The sequence below is a fragment of the Tamandua tetradactyla genome, chromosome 17, assembly GCF_023851605.1.
Source record: "Tamandua tetradactyla isolate mTamTet1 chromosome 17, mTamTet1.pri, whole genome shotgun sequence".
In the NCBI taxonomy this organism is placed as follows: Eukaryota; Metazoa; Chordata; class Mammalia; order Pilosa; family Myrmecophagidae; genus Tamandua; species Tamandua tetradactyla.
The window spans coordinates 64054896-64069995 of NC_135343.1; the positions used below are offsets into that span (position 1 = coordinate 64054896).

General features: G+C 38.2%; 1 pseudogene across 1 annotated transcript in view; it reads right to left on the reverse strand.

Annotated features, from left to right (window-relative positions):
• LOC143661187 (immunoglobulin kappa variable 4-1 pseudogene) overlaps positions 1-13629 on the reverse strand; it is a 75750-nt pseudogene extending 62121 nt beyond the window's left edge. The window contains exon 1 of the transcript XR_013164430.1: positions 13556-13629. The product of XR_013164430.1 is annotated as an immunoglobulin kappa variable 4-1 pseudogene (transcript). The remainder of the gene's footprint in view (positions 1-13555) is intronic.
• Positions 13630-15100: the final 1471 nt, after the last annotated feature.

The following is a 15100-nucleotide window of genomic DNA, read 5'->3' on the forward strand; positions in this document are numbered from 1 at the left end:
ATATGAAGTTCTTTTTTGACATCTCAGAGTCACCTCAATATGTCCACAACCAGACCTCTGACACTGCTCTCAACCCAAATAATGTCTCTGAAAATGAGTCACCAAACACGTAAAAATTACTCTTGGCACTGCCCATTAGACCCCGAGTTTTCAAATCACAAATGAAGAGATTTCCAGCCTAAGAAAAACTGCGCCATCTCGTGGTAATATGGAAAATAGCCCCAGCTCCCAAGGTCTCAGAGTACTACTTACTTCTTCCAAAAATAAAAAAAAATACGTGTAGAATTATACAAGTAATAATATGAACCTTTCTATGCCCAGGACATTAAATTATGAGAAAATGAAACAGAATCCCTGTCCTCTTAACCTTTCATTTATCTGGGAGAGACAGACAATGAACAAGTGACATATCCTCAGCCTCTCCTATGTAGCTTCTATGAGATTTCCCCGTGCTGCAAAGCTGTTGATACAGGACAACTGGGGTGAGGTGCATCCAGGTCCAATTCATGGTCATCCCTCATCATGGATAGAGTCAGAGGAAGAGATAAAATTCGGGAAAGTTTAGCAATCTTATATGCAACGTAATCCCTCCTGTTTCATAATTTCCACTTTTCCTGCAAAGCAACCACCTTACTGCCACCAAGAAGTTTCCCTTAATGTGGCACATACTAAAGCAGACATTGTTCCAGTTCTAATTAATAATACATTTATTTTTCAGTAGCTGTCTCCATATGAACCCAGTATATTAGGTGAAGTTGCAATTTCCAGGCATTCAGGAATGGGTGGCCCAGACACAACCCCCCAGGAAGACATTCCTACTCAGTCAAAGGTCCACCGTGTTCTTGGTCCACCACATATATGGGTTTTGAAGATGCCAGGGCTTGTTCCATGTTTACCCTCATCCCTCATGGTTTATTTTTGCTGCTTTTCCATGAATTTAATATACATCTATTCTTAATTTAAATTTCTACTTTGTAATTGACCATTTTCTTGCCTCGGTCCACTTGAAGCTTCTTCCTGTGCCTACATGCATTAAAAACCCTGAGATTGTCATGAATGGTGACATGGTGATGAAACAGGTTGTGTCATGTGAATGATGGGGTCTACATAAAATGTATGGAAATGTCCTCTCTGAAGAGTAAGCAGTTGACCTCATGCATGAATAAATAGAGATTTGGCTTGCAAGCTTAGGGAAGAACACTTCCAAAAATGCACAGGGTGTGTTCTTGGATGATTAAGAAAGTCAAAAACATGAAAAGCAGACAAGGGCCTGATTCTAGGCACCCATTAAAGTCTGGATGAGAGCTAAGGGTTTACATTAAGTGCACTGAGATTCCATGGAACGTGAGTCAGAATTAATATTTGTTCAACAGATATTTTCTATGTCATTTTATGAGCACTAACACCGTGAAAAAGTGGGTAATGTGGAATCATTACCCTTTCTGTGCCATCTGGGAAGATAAAGCTTCTATCCTTATCTCTAAAGCCATATTGTGATTTTTTAAATTTAAGTTTTCCCAAACTCCTCACTGCCAAAAATGAAAATTGGGGCAAAACAATACTTGATAAAACAAAAAGAGCATTGAGGTAAGTAGAATGCTAGGAGGGTCCTTAAGTTTCCTGGCTGCCGGCAATTACAATCCTATCCCAGTTGTTCAAACACTAATTTAGATTCTGCTATGAAGTGATTTTGCATATTTAATGAAATCTTTTGACTTTGATTGCAAATAAAATAAAATCTGTTCACAGTAACAGGGGAAACTATTCAAATGTGCCTGGTCATTTCACAGGAGCCCTTTACATATAATGCTGTACTGGCCAGAGATGAAGAACTCAGTAAAATTCATAGATAATTAGGATGTGACATGTCAGACAATATCCGATGTTGACTATGGAGCTTGAGGTGTCACATTGTAAGTAATGAGGGCAGCCTCTGGGAGATGAGAGGGCACAGCCAGGAAGGAAAAGTATCTCAATCCTACCACCCAGGTAACTGATTCTGTACAACCACATCAGCTTGGAAGAGAACTCCAAGCTCTGGAAAGAACAGAGCCTCACTGACTCCTTGATTTTATCCTCCTAGGACCCTGAGCAGAGATCCTTTTATGAACTTCTTACTTCCAGGAGTGTAAATGATGTGTTTCTAACATTTGAGCCAGTAAGTTTGTGGTATTTTGCTTCGGCTTCCATAGAAAACAAATATGAGATCTTTACTGCATTTTCTTACACTGACTTCAACAACAGGAGATCCAAAAGTCATTTTGTCCTCTCTTGGAAACTGACAAGTTGTGAAAATCCAGGTCTGAGTGGGGAGGACACATCGAGTGAGAACTAGAGAGATTTGTGCTCAAGGCTGAAGTGATGTGGGAGGTAGCTGTAATGTAACTGAGAGAGAAGTCATCCACCACACCTTCAGCCTTGAGTCTGATGATGCTAAGACTGAAACGTGTAGCTGACCTAGTGCCATTGAATCGGTGCGAACCCCATTCAGCCAGATAGATACCCAGGAATTCTCAGTTTAGGGGCCTGTCTTTGTTTTGCTGGATCCAGGCAAATTCGATCTTCTGGATGAAGCTCTATGAAATGCCCTGACTATATAGCACTTTTCTCCAGTGGACACACAAAATGAGACCATAGTTGACAAATGGAATCAGTTTGGACAAATATCTTATATAAATGCATTATTTTAAAAATATTTTAAAATATTTTTATGACATCATTTTAAAAATCATTAAAATTCATTACTTCATTCTTCATCTAATATTAATTTTCTTAATTGTCAAAGATAATAATCTGGATGAATGAAAGTGCTTAAGTTCTCACCTGGGAATCCAAGCAACAGCACGTGAGGATCTGGGTCTGTGGCTTCATCATTCAGCTATTGCCCCATTAGTCCCTGCTGAGGTCACATTGCAGCAAAAGGGGCCATTTGTAAAAACCTGGCAGCTGCCTAGGACGCAGAGGGTCTATACAATGCAGAGAGTGATTACAGAAGCAAATTGAATGAGCTATGCTTTGGGGATGCATAAAAGGTAAAGAAAGAGCTAAAGACATCATCATTGCATATAATACAACTCTGTGACAGTGAAAGACACAGAAATCAGTGTCTAAAATTTCCAATAAATATTCAGAAGTTGAAATATAAAACAGATTTGCAAAATCGTTTTTTTTAAACACATCCCTTGGCAGTCAAGAGCCAAGGGATGTTGGCAGCGAGCCTCAGAATACCACCTCCTTTATGGAGAAAGCAGTGACTTGCTGATGCCTTGATTCTGGACTAGCTCATCTCAAAAGTGTAGGCAAATGGTATTTCCTTATAGCAAGAATCCCAGGGTATGCCTGGTTCTAGACTGGTGGGCTGCTGTGGCCTGGGAGAGGCATGGAGTCCCCTCCCTGAAGGAAAAGAGGGAGGGAGGGGACAGTCCTTACACACATATTGGCAGCTAAATAAAACAAGATGCCAGGGACTCACAGCCTTAGTCCCTTCTGGACAGGCACCCTCAGCATTGTGGGACAGTTATCTCTATATGCATTAAAATAAAAGGATCAGAGAACAGAAAACATAATGTTCCTATGCAGGGCTGTGGGGAACAGGTGACCAAAGAGCACCATTTGCTTAGAAGACTGGGGAAGAGCAGTGTGAGGAGCTTCTTTCCTGTCCCTTTCTCTAGGGCCTTTGGAAAGGGGCTGCACTCCCTGCTTGGGACTATGGCTCTGGTTAGGCTGCAAAATACAGCAAAATGAAACCATCAACTTGAACCCAATCAAAAACAGAATCTTAGACAAGGGAGGAAAATTGATTTTCAAGATAAACTTATCAAGATAATCAGGTGTCCAGAAACCCTGAGAAATTACAAGCAAAATTAACAAACAAGAAGATATGGTCACACAAATGATCAAATAAAAATGTTAAAGGAAATAAAGAATTCAGAACATCTAATCAATTATGTTCATACAAAACCCCTAATTAGTTTCAGTAATATTAAAAAGATAAAGGATATCAACAAGCACAAAAAGAGCATAAAGAAGAATTCAAAAAATACATAAAAATAGAAGATTTATGGAAATGAAAGATACTGTGGATTAATATAAAAATATTCTAAAAGGACAACTGGCAATGTCAAGGGGCCAAAGAAAGGACCAGTGAAGTAGAAGACGTAGCAACTTAAACATGCAAAAGAAAAACTGGAGAAAGATGTGGAAAATGTTGAACTGGATCTCAGGGAAATGATTGCAGTTCTAAACTCAAAACAATGATTATATTTCTAAACTCAAAACAATGTTCAATAGAAGGCATCCAGACAAAGACAACATACCCTGACTCTGAGGAAAGGCCAATGGCATCTGTATTTCTCTGTGACATGGGAAGGCACACAGTGATGTCCGCTGGCTCTTCTCTCTCTGACTTTCTGTGTGTCCTTGCTTGTGCCTCCTTTAACATTTCTGCATCTGAGCTCTCTCCAAAAAGTGTCTGCCTTTTATCCTCTCTTAAAGGATTCCAGAAAATGTCATTAACTGCAACCATGAATTGGGTGGATCCTATGCCCATGAAAACAACCTAATCAAAACATCCTACCAATGGTAATGGATTAGAAGAGTGTAGCTTTTCTGGTGTACATAACAGATTCAAACATGCACACCTTTTTATCTTAAAAATGGATAAATAGAGAGATAAGTAATAGATCTGACAAATACACTCCAAAGGATAAAAGAGTTGAACTAAGGGTGACTCACTGTATTAACGTTGACCATTAATGGATTAAACTCCTCAAGAAAAAGACATATGTTGGCATAATGGATAAAATACAAAGTCCAACTACCGGCCTCTTAAAAGTGACTCCTTTATACAAAAGGATACAAATAAGTTAAAAGTGTAAGGACAGAAAATGATATTCCACACAAGCAGTAATGAAATAAAAGCTGGGAAAGCTATACTAATAGCAGAAAAGATTGACGTTAAATGCAAAATTTCTATAAGGTATAAAGAAGGAAACTATGTATTGATAAAAAAGACAATTCACCAGGAAGAAATAGAAATCATAAATATGTATATACCTAATCAAGGTGGCCCAAATTCTTGAGATAAACCCTGGCAAAACTGAAGTTGAAAGATACCTTTCTCTACAATCCTAATGGGAGACTTTAACACACCAGTCTCTGCAATAGCGCATCTAAACAGAGGCTCAACAAGGACAAAGAGAACCTTAATGATATGATAAATAGACTAGGTCTAACAGACATATATAGAGTTTAAGTCCAAAAACACCACTATAAACATTCTTCGAAGTGCCCATGGAAAATTCTCCAGGATATACCACACGTTGGGGTACAAACAGGGGTTAAAATATTTGAAAAGATTGATATTGTAGAATGTTCTTTTCTGATCATAATGAAGTGAATCAGGAAATCAAGTACAACTATAGATCTGGAAATATCACTAATATATGGAGGTTAAACTACATGTTCTGAAATAATTTTGCATCAAAAATTGAAAGAAGAATTATGTTTTGTATTCATTGTTCCTGTTCCTTTTAATTTTTGTTTTTATTTTATTTTCTTTCATTTCTCCATGATTTTCTTGCTTTCTCTGGTTTTCTATTGGTGTCATATATAATTTGATTTTCTCTTATCTATATGCATAGCATTAATTTCTTTTTAAAATTATTTTAATGGTTGTCCTAGACTTTGCTATATATATTTACTACTTATCTATATGCATTTTCAGCCTACACTGTCACACTTCACATGTACTTCAGGTAACATAAGAGTTGTTATAACTTTTCCCTGTACCTCTTATAGCATTGTTGTCATGTATTGCTTTATTGTTTTACAGTAGAACATAGTGTCATGTCACTGAACCATAAATTATCCAAAATAGTATTGCTATTATTAAGAACAAAGTGTTGTCCACTACATCAGTCAAAAAAAGAAACTGAAAAGATTCTATTTTACCTACATTTATTCCCTCTCAAATGCTTTTCCTTTCTCTAGATAAATCTGAGTTTCCAACCTATATCATTTCCTTTCTCTCTGAGCACGTATGTTTAACATTTCTAACAAGAGAAAATTGCAAATGCCCCCAGATTTTGTTGTCTGAGACACTGTTTATTTCTCCTTCAATTTTAAGGGTAGTTCTGGATGCAGAATCCTAGATTTTATGGGTTATTTTTTCTTACATTTAATATCTCACTCACCTCTTCTTGCTTGCATGGTTTATGCATAGACGTCAATATCATAATTACCCTTGTTTCTCTAAAGGTAGGATATTTCATTCCTTTGGCCTCTTTCAAATTTCTCTCTCTGTTTCTGATCCTCTGCAGTTTGAATATAATACACATGGCTGTATTTGAGGGGAATTTATCTTTCCTGGAGTTCTCTGATCTCCCTAGATATGCAGTCTCGTGTTTTTCACTAATTTTGGACAATTTTCCACCATTATTTCATCAACTATTTCTTCTGTCCATTTCTTTCTTGTCCCTTGGTATCTATATTTGCATGTCACACATTTTAATTGCATTACAGTTGTCAGATATTCTTCCATTATTCCCTTTTTTTAACTTTATTTTTAAGATGAGGTAGATCCATTGCTACATCCTCAGAAAGAGGAAAGTGGATGTCAGTCCTACCACCTAAGGAACTTATTTCATCAAACCATGCCAGCTTGGGTTTCAACTTGCTACTGCTGTCAGAATGCAATATACTAGAAATGGATTGGCTTTAATAAAGGGGATTTATTATGTTACAAGTTAGAATCTTAACACCATGAAAATGTCCAAGTTAAAGAACTAAAATGAGGATAACTTCTCAGGGGAAAGCCAGTAACTTTCTCTCCGAACATCTGTAGAGACTCACTTAGCTCCCCTGGAGCCAATTATGGGATTTGGCCTCTTAGTTTACTTTGGTTCTCTCCAGGGGTGGCTATTCTGTGAGTTCTTCTCTTATTGCTGGGGTAATTCTGCCTGCATCTCCACATGTCTCAGACAAGGAGAGTGGATCCCCCCATGTATGTGGAAATCATGAGTTTGCCCCAAAGGCAGAGCGCGGACCTTCCTCCTCAGTGCTCAGGAAGGGTTTTGCTGCCTCAATGCTCTCAGGTCTAGAAAGATTGTAGCTCTACTGACTCCTTGATTTTAGGCTTGTTAGACCCTGAGCAGAGAACCTTCCACAGCGTATCCAGGCAGCCTCCTGACCTGTAACATTGTGAGCTAATATTGCTAGTTGCTTATTACATGATAGAAAATTTGTTTATTAATGTATCTCATGTTAAAAGAAGAATTATACATTCAGAGAAAAGTAATCATCATTTCACTTAGTTCCTGGACAAGATTCTGACGATACTTCTGCCTCTTGAAGTCATGTGTTATCAGTCAATTTCACCGACAAAGATTTTCCTTAGGAGTTTCCACTTCAGACAATCTGGATTGAATACTGTGCTATAAAAATTAAAGCAGAATTAACTTTTAAGATGGTCATGGTCTGTCCCTGATTGTCCCCATGGCCATATCCTCTGAGGAAGGAAACAGTCCTCAGCAGGGCTCTCTTTTAGAGTTGGGGGTGAACTGGGGACATCCCAAGCAGACCTGAAACATACTGCTTAAGTGTGCAGAAATGTCAGATGTACCAATGTGGATGTTTCCTTCCACCTGGGGCATCACATAACTGTTTTTATTTTTGTCTTCATCTCAAGAAAAACAAACTATTATTTTTCAATTTCTTTTAGAATGTATAATTCTAAACTTAGATTTATTACTGGATATATCCTCTATTAACATGGGAACAGTCTCTTAATCAGAGATAAAATTCTACCTGACACCTCCTTATACATTTACTTGGCAGCTCACACTGCCACATGCTCTTACTTGGGACTCTCAGTACAAGGGTCACTGTTGCAAACATGTCATCAGACTGAGTGAGGTGTAAAGGCCCATTCACATGCAGCCACCTTTACCATGCATCAGGGTTCTCAGATACCCATTCATGGTCTCTGGGATCTCCTTTCCTCACTTGGCTCCAGGGCCCGGTGAAGATGACCTACTACCTCTTCTGTATAAATGAATGAATGTGATGAGTTCAATAATTGTTAACATAGAGGCATATGCTCATCAGTAACATTGAAATAATGAGATTGTTGGACAAACTCATAAAATACTCATGGATAAAATAAAACATTATGCTATTCATTTAAGATTGGAGCAGTGCATTAGCAGTGACCATGACATTCTTTTGTAAAGATCACATAATTTTTCTGTAACTAGTTCATGAAAAACTAGTTGAACATGGTGCTCTGGATTAGATCTGAGAAAAAGAAAAGGACATGAGAAAAGAAATGATTAGTATGATTAAAGTCTGGATTTTATTTAATATGACTCTACCATGTAAATCTCTTAGTTTGATAAATGTGGGATGATCACATAACATGCTACCTTTAGGGGCAAGTGGTTGAGTTTGTATAGGAACATTGTACTATATTTCTGCATCTTTACAGAAAAAAACAAAATTTATTCCATAACTAAAACTTATTTTTAAAAACACATGGAAAGATTCCTTAATATATTTGAATGACTATTGGATCTGACCAAGGGAGTCTGTCATGAATGACAATGTAAGATCATCCTTCCCTCTTCTGAAGTGACATTATAACTCTTATACTAAACATTCAGCACCTCCCCTTGCAGGTGAGACCTGACAGTATTTGCAAAATATGCTTCTTTGAGACCTGATTTTTCTCACCTCATTAGACCCTTCTGTCCAAAGAAATATCACCTACAGCAGCCCTCTCAAACCTGCATAAGTGTGCCCCCGGGTGACACCAAGATTTTCTCAGAGCTTCATGTGCATAAAGAGCTTTAAAACAATTCAATTCCCATAATTTGATGTCTTGTGCAAAATTCTTTCCTACAATACATAAGGAGAAGAACTGTCTAGTTGTGTTGCTGACTGTCCTTTCCTACCTTCAAGTTAGGTAATTTTTCTGGATTTGTGCTTTAGTAATAAAAAAATTACAGCACTCACCTCACCCTAGACATTTCCTTGGGAACTAGAACCTCTGCAGCATCAAATGCAGGGACATTCTCATTGCCACCAGGATGGACATTAGAAATTAAATGATTCCAGAGATGGGCAAGGGTTCTGTGGTGCCCAGTGTTTCATTCAACAACAGTAAAGGAGGATCTAATTGAATAGTCAGCCTAAATATTCCAGAATGCAATTGTGGAATTTGAAGATTAAGTCATTGCAGGAGTTCTTGCTCAATTTCTTCTTTTCCTACCCAAGTCACACTATCCAATCCAGAAGCTCTTCTTCAATACTGAAAATTTCATTAAGAAAAGTCAATCATTAGCCTTAAAATATGTTCTTTTGAAGTATACAAATTTATTCATATAACATAGACATTATTGTACTCTGTGCAAAATTATTTCTCTGCTAAGGAAGCCAAGCAACAATGTGTCACGTTACATATCTTATCTCCTCAAGAAAACATGGAATCAAAGATATAGAAAATAAATTTAGAAGAACCTTCATCTTATCTAAGGAAAAATCATGCTTCAGAGTGATACTTAAGTATTGAGCAGAAAAAAATGGCAAATTGCTGTAGGGCCCAGTGTTCTTAAAACAAATCTTTCCTTGAGAAATGCATGTAAACATCCTTGCACAGGTGAATGACTTCTAGTTTCCATGTTTCCCAAGACAGATGGTAAATAGCAAGTGTTTCATGTAAGTAACACATTTATCATCTTGTCCTTACTGAGAAACAAAAATTCAGTAGATGATTTTTTGTTTAGTACTCACTTTTATTTATTTACCTTATTGCTCCCACAAATGGTGCCATGAAATTTAAAAACAAACTGTAAACAAACAGTAATATTGTCACAATATGCACCTACACTAAATGGAAGAAAAGAAACCCCAATAGTAAGATAATACACTGTCCTCTGTTACTTGTACAGCTGTACAGCAGGATTCCTAAGCATTTACTCCAAAATACATTCCTCAAATAAATAGCTGGTAATTTTCAACACTAACACTGCAGCCACTGAGTGCACCTGGCCACTTCGTGCACCGAGGAGTGCACAGCACACAGCAAAGCACAACTGGGCAGGGTGCCTAGAGGCTACAGGGACAGACAGACCAACCTGGAGGATCCGGCTGACCCAAGGTGAAAAGGGAAAGGGCCAGGAGCAAAAGAAATATGGTCACATTCTCTCTCAGACTGAGCTATGTTTTTGTGAGTGTAATCTCTTCACCACACTTAGATCTCACAAAGTAATTGTATCAGATGCTGAGAGTAAATCGTTAATAAATAAAATGTCTTTAAATCTGATATGATTTGTTTAAATGCAGCTGTTACTGACACTTTAAGAGAAAATTAAAAAAAAATCTAACAAATGCTTAGCTGGATGGAACTCTGTAAAATTATATGAAAAAGCACTGTTCAGAATGGCATGAAGAAAAAAATTACCCTTGATAGGAATGAATTCATCCACAAAGTGTAAATGACTCAAGGGCACATCATCAGCAAAGATTGTCACTGTTTCCCAGATGAGCTGCATATCAGAAACAGGTGGGAAACTTGCTGTAAATATGACTCCTTCACAACTATACAAACAATTCCAAGTTTCCCAAATTGGGATTTTGGAATCAGCATTTTAGCAAAATTTTAAGATTTTGTTTTTGTAGCCTGTCTCACCAGTCGGTGAACAGGCATTTAGAAACCAACTCTACCACACATAAGCAGTTTCCAGCAACATCAGGGACAACAATAAAGCTAATTTCACCTGGTTTATATGAGGATGAAAGCAGGTGTTTGAAACATATTTTAAGAATTAGTCATTATCATAATTATGCAAATATTAAAGTATGAACAACCCAGCTGATGACTGAACGTGACTGTTCAATGTAGAAATTAATAATCCATGGGTGAATGCACTGTGAGGTGGGGTGAGTGGAAAAGCATGAAATGCTGACTGTTTAAGCAAAGTATGGCAACAAAAATGTTAGGCAGTAACAAGAGGACTCTGAAGTTGGAGGATATATTTATATTTTGATAAAAATTGCAGCTACAATAGACTGAGAAGAAAGAGGCACTTGTGCAGCATGGAAATGATGGCAGATGGCAGTACCCATGTGTGGTCCAGGTGCAAGGAATTGCTTGAAGCATTTACAAGTATTGGCTTATTGTGCCTCATGACATTCCTACAAAATAGAAGCAATTATTTCAGCCATTGAACATGTGTGAAAACCCAGCCACAGAGTAGTAAACAAAGTTCCCAGAGCTAGCAAGGGTCAAACAGTACAAAATAAATTTCATACCCTAAGGATGATCATGTTATACTCATTTATGGTATTTTGGTTTTCTAAAGCTGCCAGAATGTCATAGAAGAGAAATAGGTCAATTTTGTTTCATGTTTATTTGGTTACAAAATTACAATTCCTCTCTCATGAAAAGGTCCAAATTAAGACATCAAGAGGAAGAAATCCTCACTGAGGAAAGGCTGCTGGCATTCAGGATTTCTCTGTCACAAGGGAGCACACATGTGATGTCTGTTTGTTCTTCTCTACTGGTCCTGGTTTCAATGAAGGTATCCAAAATGTAATTGAGCATTTCTCCCTCTATTCTCTTGATTTACCTGCTGTTCAAATTTTCAAACTGCTAGAATGTAATATACCAGAGATAGAAAGGCTTTTACAAACAGGAATTTATTATTTTAAGTTGAAAATTTACATGTTCTAAGGCTGTGAAAATGTCCAAATTAAAGCAAGATTATCCAAGATTAGAAGTGTCTAATTAGAATGTAAGGCATCCAGGAAAATATTCCTTGGTTTAAGAAGATTGATTATGTCCACAGTCTCTTTATCAACAGGAAAGACACATGGAAACATGGAAACATGGAGACATCTGCTAGCCTTCACTCCAGGCTTCTGGTTTCATGAAGCTTTCATGGGGACATTTTCCTTCCTCTCCAAAGGTCTTTGGCTGTGTGGAGAAAAGGCCAGCAGAGATCACCCTGTGCCTTACTGTGTAAGAAAGAACCTCAGATGAAAGTTATTGCCTTTCCTCTGAAGAACTACATGCTCTTAATAAATTTAAAAATTTGACTTTTATTGAGTCAACCCATTTCTGGTGTGTTGCATTCTGGCAGCTAGTAAAGTAAAACATCTTCAAACTTAAACCCAAGAGGCAGACACATGTCTTTAATTTCTTAATACAATTATTATAAAGCAAATATGGTAGAGTCTCAGAATTCATAACTGCAAAATAAAAGAGAAATTAATGAAGAAAAGCAGTAACTATAACAAATCCATTCACAAATATAACACTAAGATAGAATAATGAATTGTGTATGCAAGCATGTGAAATGTTCTAGATTTAATGGAAGTGTAAAAACATAAGTATAAAATAAATACCGAAGGGAAAGAAACCTGATGGACACCTAGTGCTGTCACATATGAAAACACTGTCTTGTTGTTGACAAAGACTGTTTTCCATCCTTGACCAAATTGCCAGCCTCACTCCTTCATGCCCCTTTCACACTGACTCCCTTCTCCTCACCACCTTCACACCAGGGAGAGCAGAGAAGAACAACTTGAACTTCAGGGAATAGACAGAAAACATGGCACATTCAGACCCTAACTATTCTAAATACCAATGTGCTGGGAATTCCCCCTTACATTTCCCCCCTGAGAGAATCCTAATTAGGCAGCTCCTTTTCTCCCTCCTCCTGCCTCTCTGCCCTTACAGGCTCCAGGCAGCCTCAGTACCTCAAAGGAAACTAGTCCCAACAAGTGGTTAGAATTACAGAAATGTCTTTGAAGGAATGAGTCAAGGAAAGAGAATGTGAAGGAAAAGGGCACTTAGAAAGGAGATAGAGTATAACTGCTTCAGTAACAAGAATGAAGAAAGCTTCAAGGAAAGCCAGAGTCCATTGAAGGACAAAGTAAAAAAGGAAGACTGACTAACTACCAAGCAGAAAGTTTCAATATGAAGTGGGGGGAGGAGGGGGAGCAGCTGCTACGGTAGGACTCAGAGCCCCACAGCTGGGAGAGGAGGTTTGTGTTCGAGGCTGAAGCACTGTGGGAGGAGAGCTGTACCCATGCTGACAGTAATAAGTGGCCACATCTTCAGCCTGGGCTCCACTGATTCTGAGAGAGTAATCTGTCCCAGACCCACTGCCACTGAATCGCTCGGGGACCCCAGATGCCCGTCTGGTTGCATAGTAGATGAGCAGTTTGGGAGCCTGTCCTGGTTTCTGCTGATACCAGGCTAAGTAGCTGCTAACACTCTGGCTGGCCTTGCAGCTCATGGTGACAGTCTCCCCTGGAGTCACAGCCACAGAGGCTGGAGACTGGGTCATCACGATGTCCCCACTGGCACCTACAGGCAGAAAAGAACAAGATCACTCAATAAATCACAAGTATATAAAATGTATATCCAAATGCCAGTTTCCTCATTTATCATATATAATCAGATCATTTTTAGATGGAACAGTCTGTACACTCTGCACGTGAACACCATCTCTCCAGCTTTATAAAGACATTGCTCTTCTGGAGCTCTCACCTGAGACCCAGAGCCCCAGGAGGACGAGGAGTTGGGACTGTGACAGCATCTTGCTCACTGTCTGGTGCACTCAGGTCCCATCTCCAGGGAATCCCCATTAATAGAGTCTGAGCAGCAGCTGAGTCCCCAGGACTCTATGCAAATCAGCACAGGGTACAAAGGGAAACGTGCTGTGCAGTGAGCTGTGAAGACAAATAACAGAAGGAAGGGGACAAAATATCATTACCACAGGAAATGTGAGTTTGTCCTGAAAACGTCCCAGAAATCAACGAAAAAACTAGTTTTTTCAACAAACTTTAGAAAACTGCCAAATTTAAAATATTTTATTATCAACTTTATGATTCAAACTACCAATAATCATCTGTTACGCTTAATTTTGTAATAGAATATATTTGTCTGTGAATGCAAAATCTCTGAGTTAATTGACCTTCTAAAACTATGGTACCAGAAACGGCGTGTAATACATTCATGTAATTGGATAGAATGAGGATGTAGTGCACAGATTATGTTTCTATCTCAGTATATTCTGAATTTTAAATACAGATTTTAGTTCTTTGACATCTCAAATCCCCTCAAGATATCTCAAACCAGACCACTTATATTGCTCTGAACCTAAATAATGTCTCTGAAAATGAGTCACCAGATACTTACAAGTTACACTTGGCACTGCCCTTTTGGTCCACCAGTTTCTCAAATCACCATTCCTCAAATCAGTTTCTTAAATAAAATATTCACTATCTTGTGAATATTTCACACACCTAAGTGGTAACTGCCCCACCTAGTGGTAATAGATTAAATACCTCCACCTCCCAAAGTATCAGAACAGACTTGCATTTATTCTTATCGAAACCAAAAATATTTATAGAATTATAGAAATACCAATACAAACCCTTCCAGGCCCAGAGCATTGGGTTATGAATAAATGAAACTGAACTCCTGACCTCTTGAATCTTTCAGTTATCTGGGAAAGGCAGACAATAAACTAAGGACACTTCTGCAACCTCTCCTATCCTGCTTTTCTGTGATTTACTTTCTGTAGCAAAGCTGCTAATACAGGACAGATGGGGCAAGGTGCACCCAGGTCCACTGCATAGGACACCCCTCACCATGAACAGAATCAGAGGAAGACTGAAAAAAATTGAGACAGTTTAACAATTATGTACATAGCATGATCCCTCCTGTATCAGGATCTCCACTTTTCCTGTAAAGCAACCACCCTTCTGCCTCCAAGACATTTCCATAATGTGGAATATCCTAAGGCATGTATTGTTCAAATTCTTATTAATTATACATTTATTTTTCCATAGTTTGTCTCCCTAGGAGCCCATTACACTAGGTAAGGGTGTCATTTCCAGGAATCCAGGAATGGGGTGGCACAGACCCAAACCAGCAAGAAGACGTTCCTACTCAGTCAAACGTCCACTGTTTTCTTGGTCCACCACATATATGAGTTTTGAAGATGCCAATACTTTCAGCATGTTTGCCCTCAGCTCCATATTTTTCTTTCCTGCTGTTTCATGAAGTTAATATATATACTTAATTTTA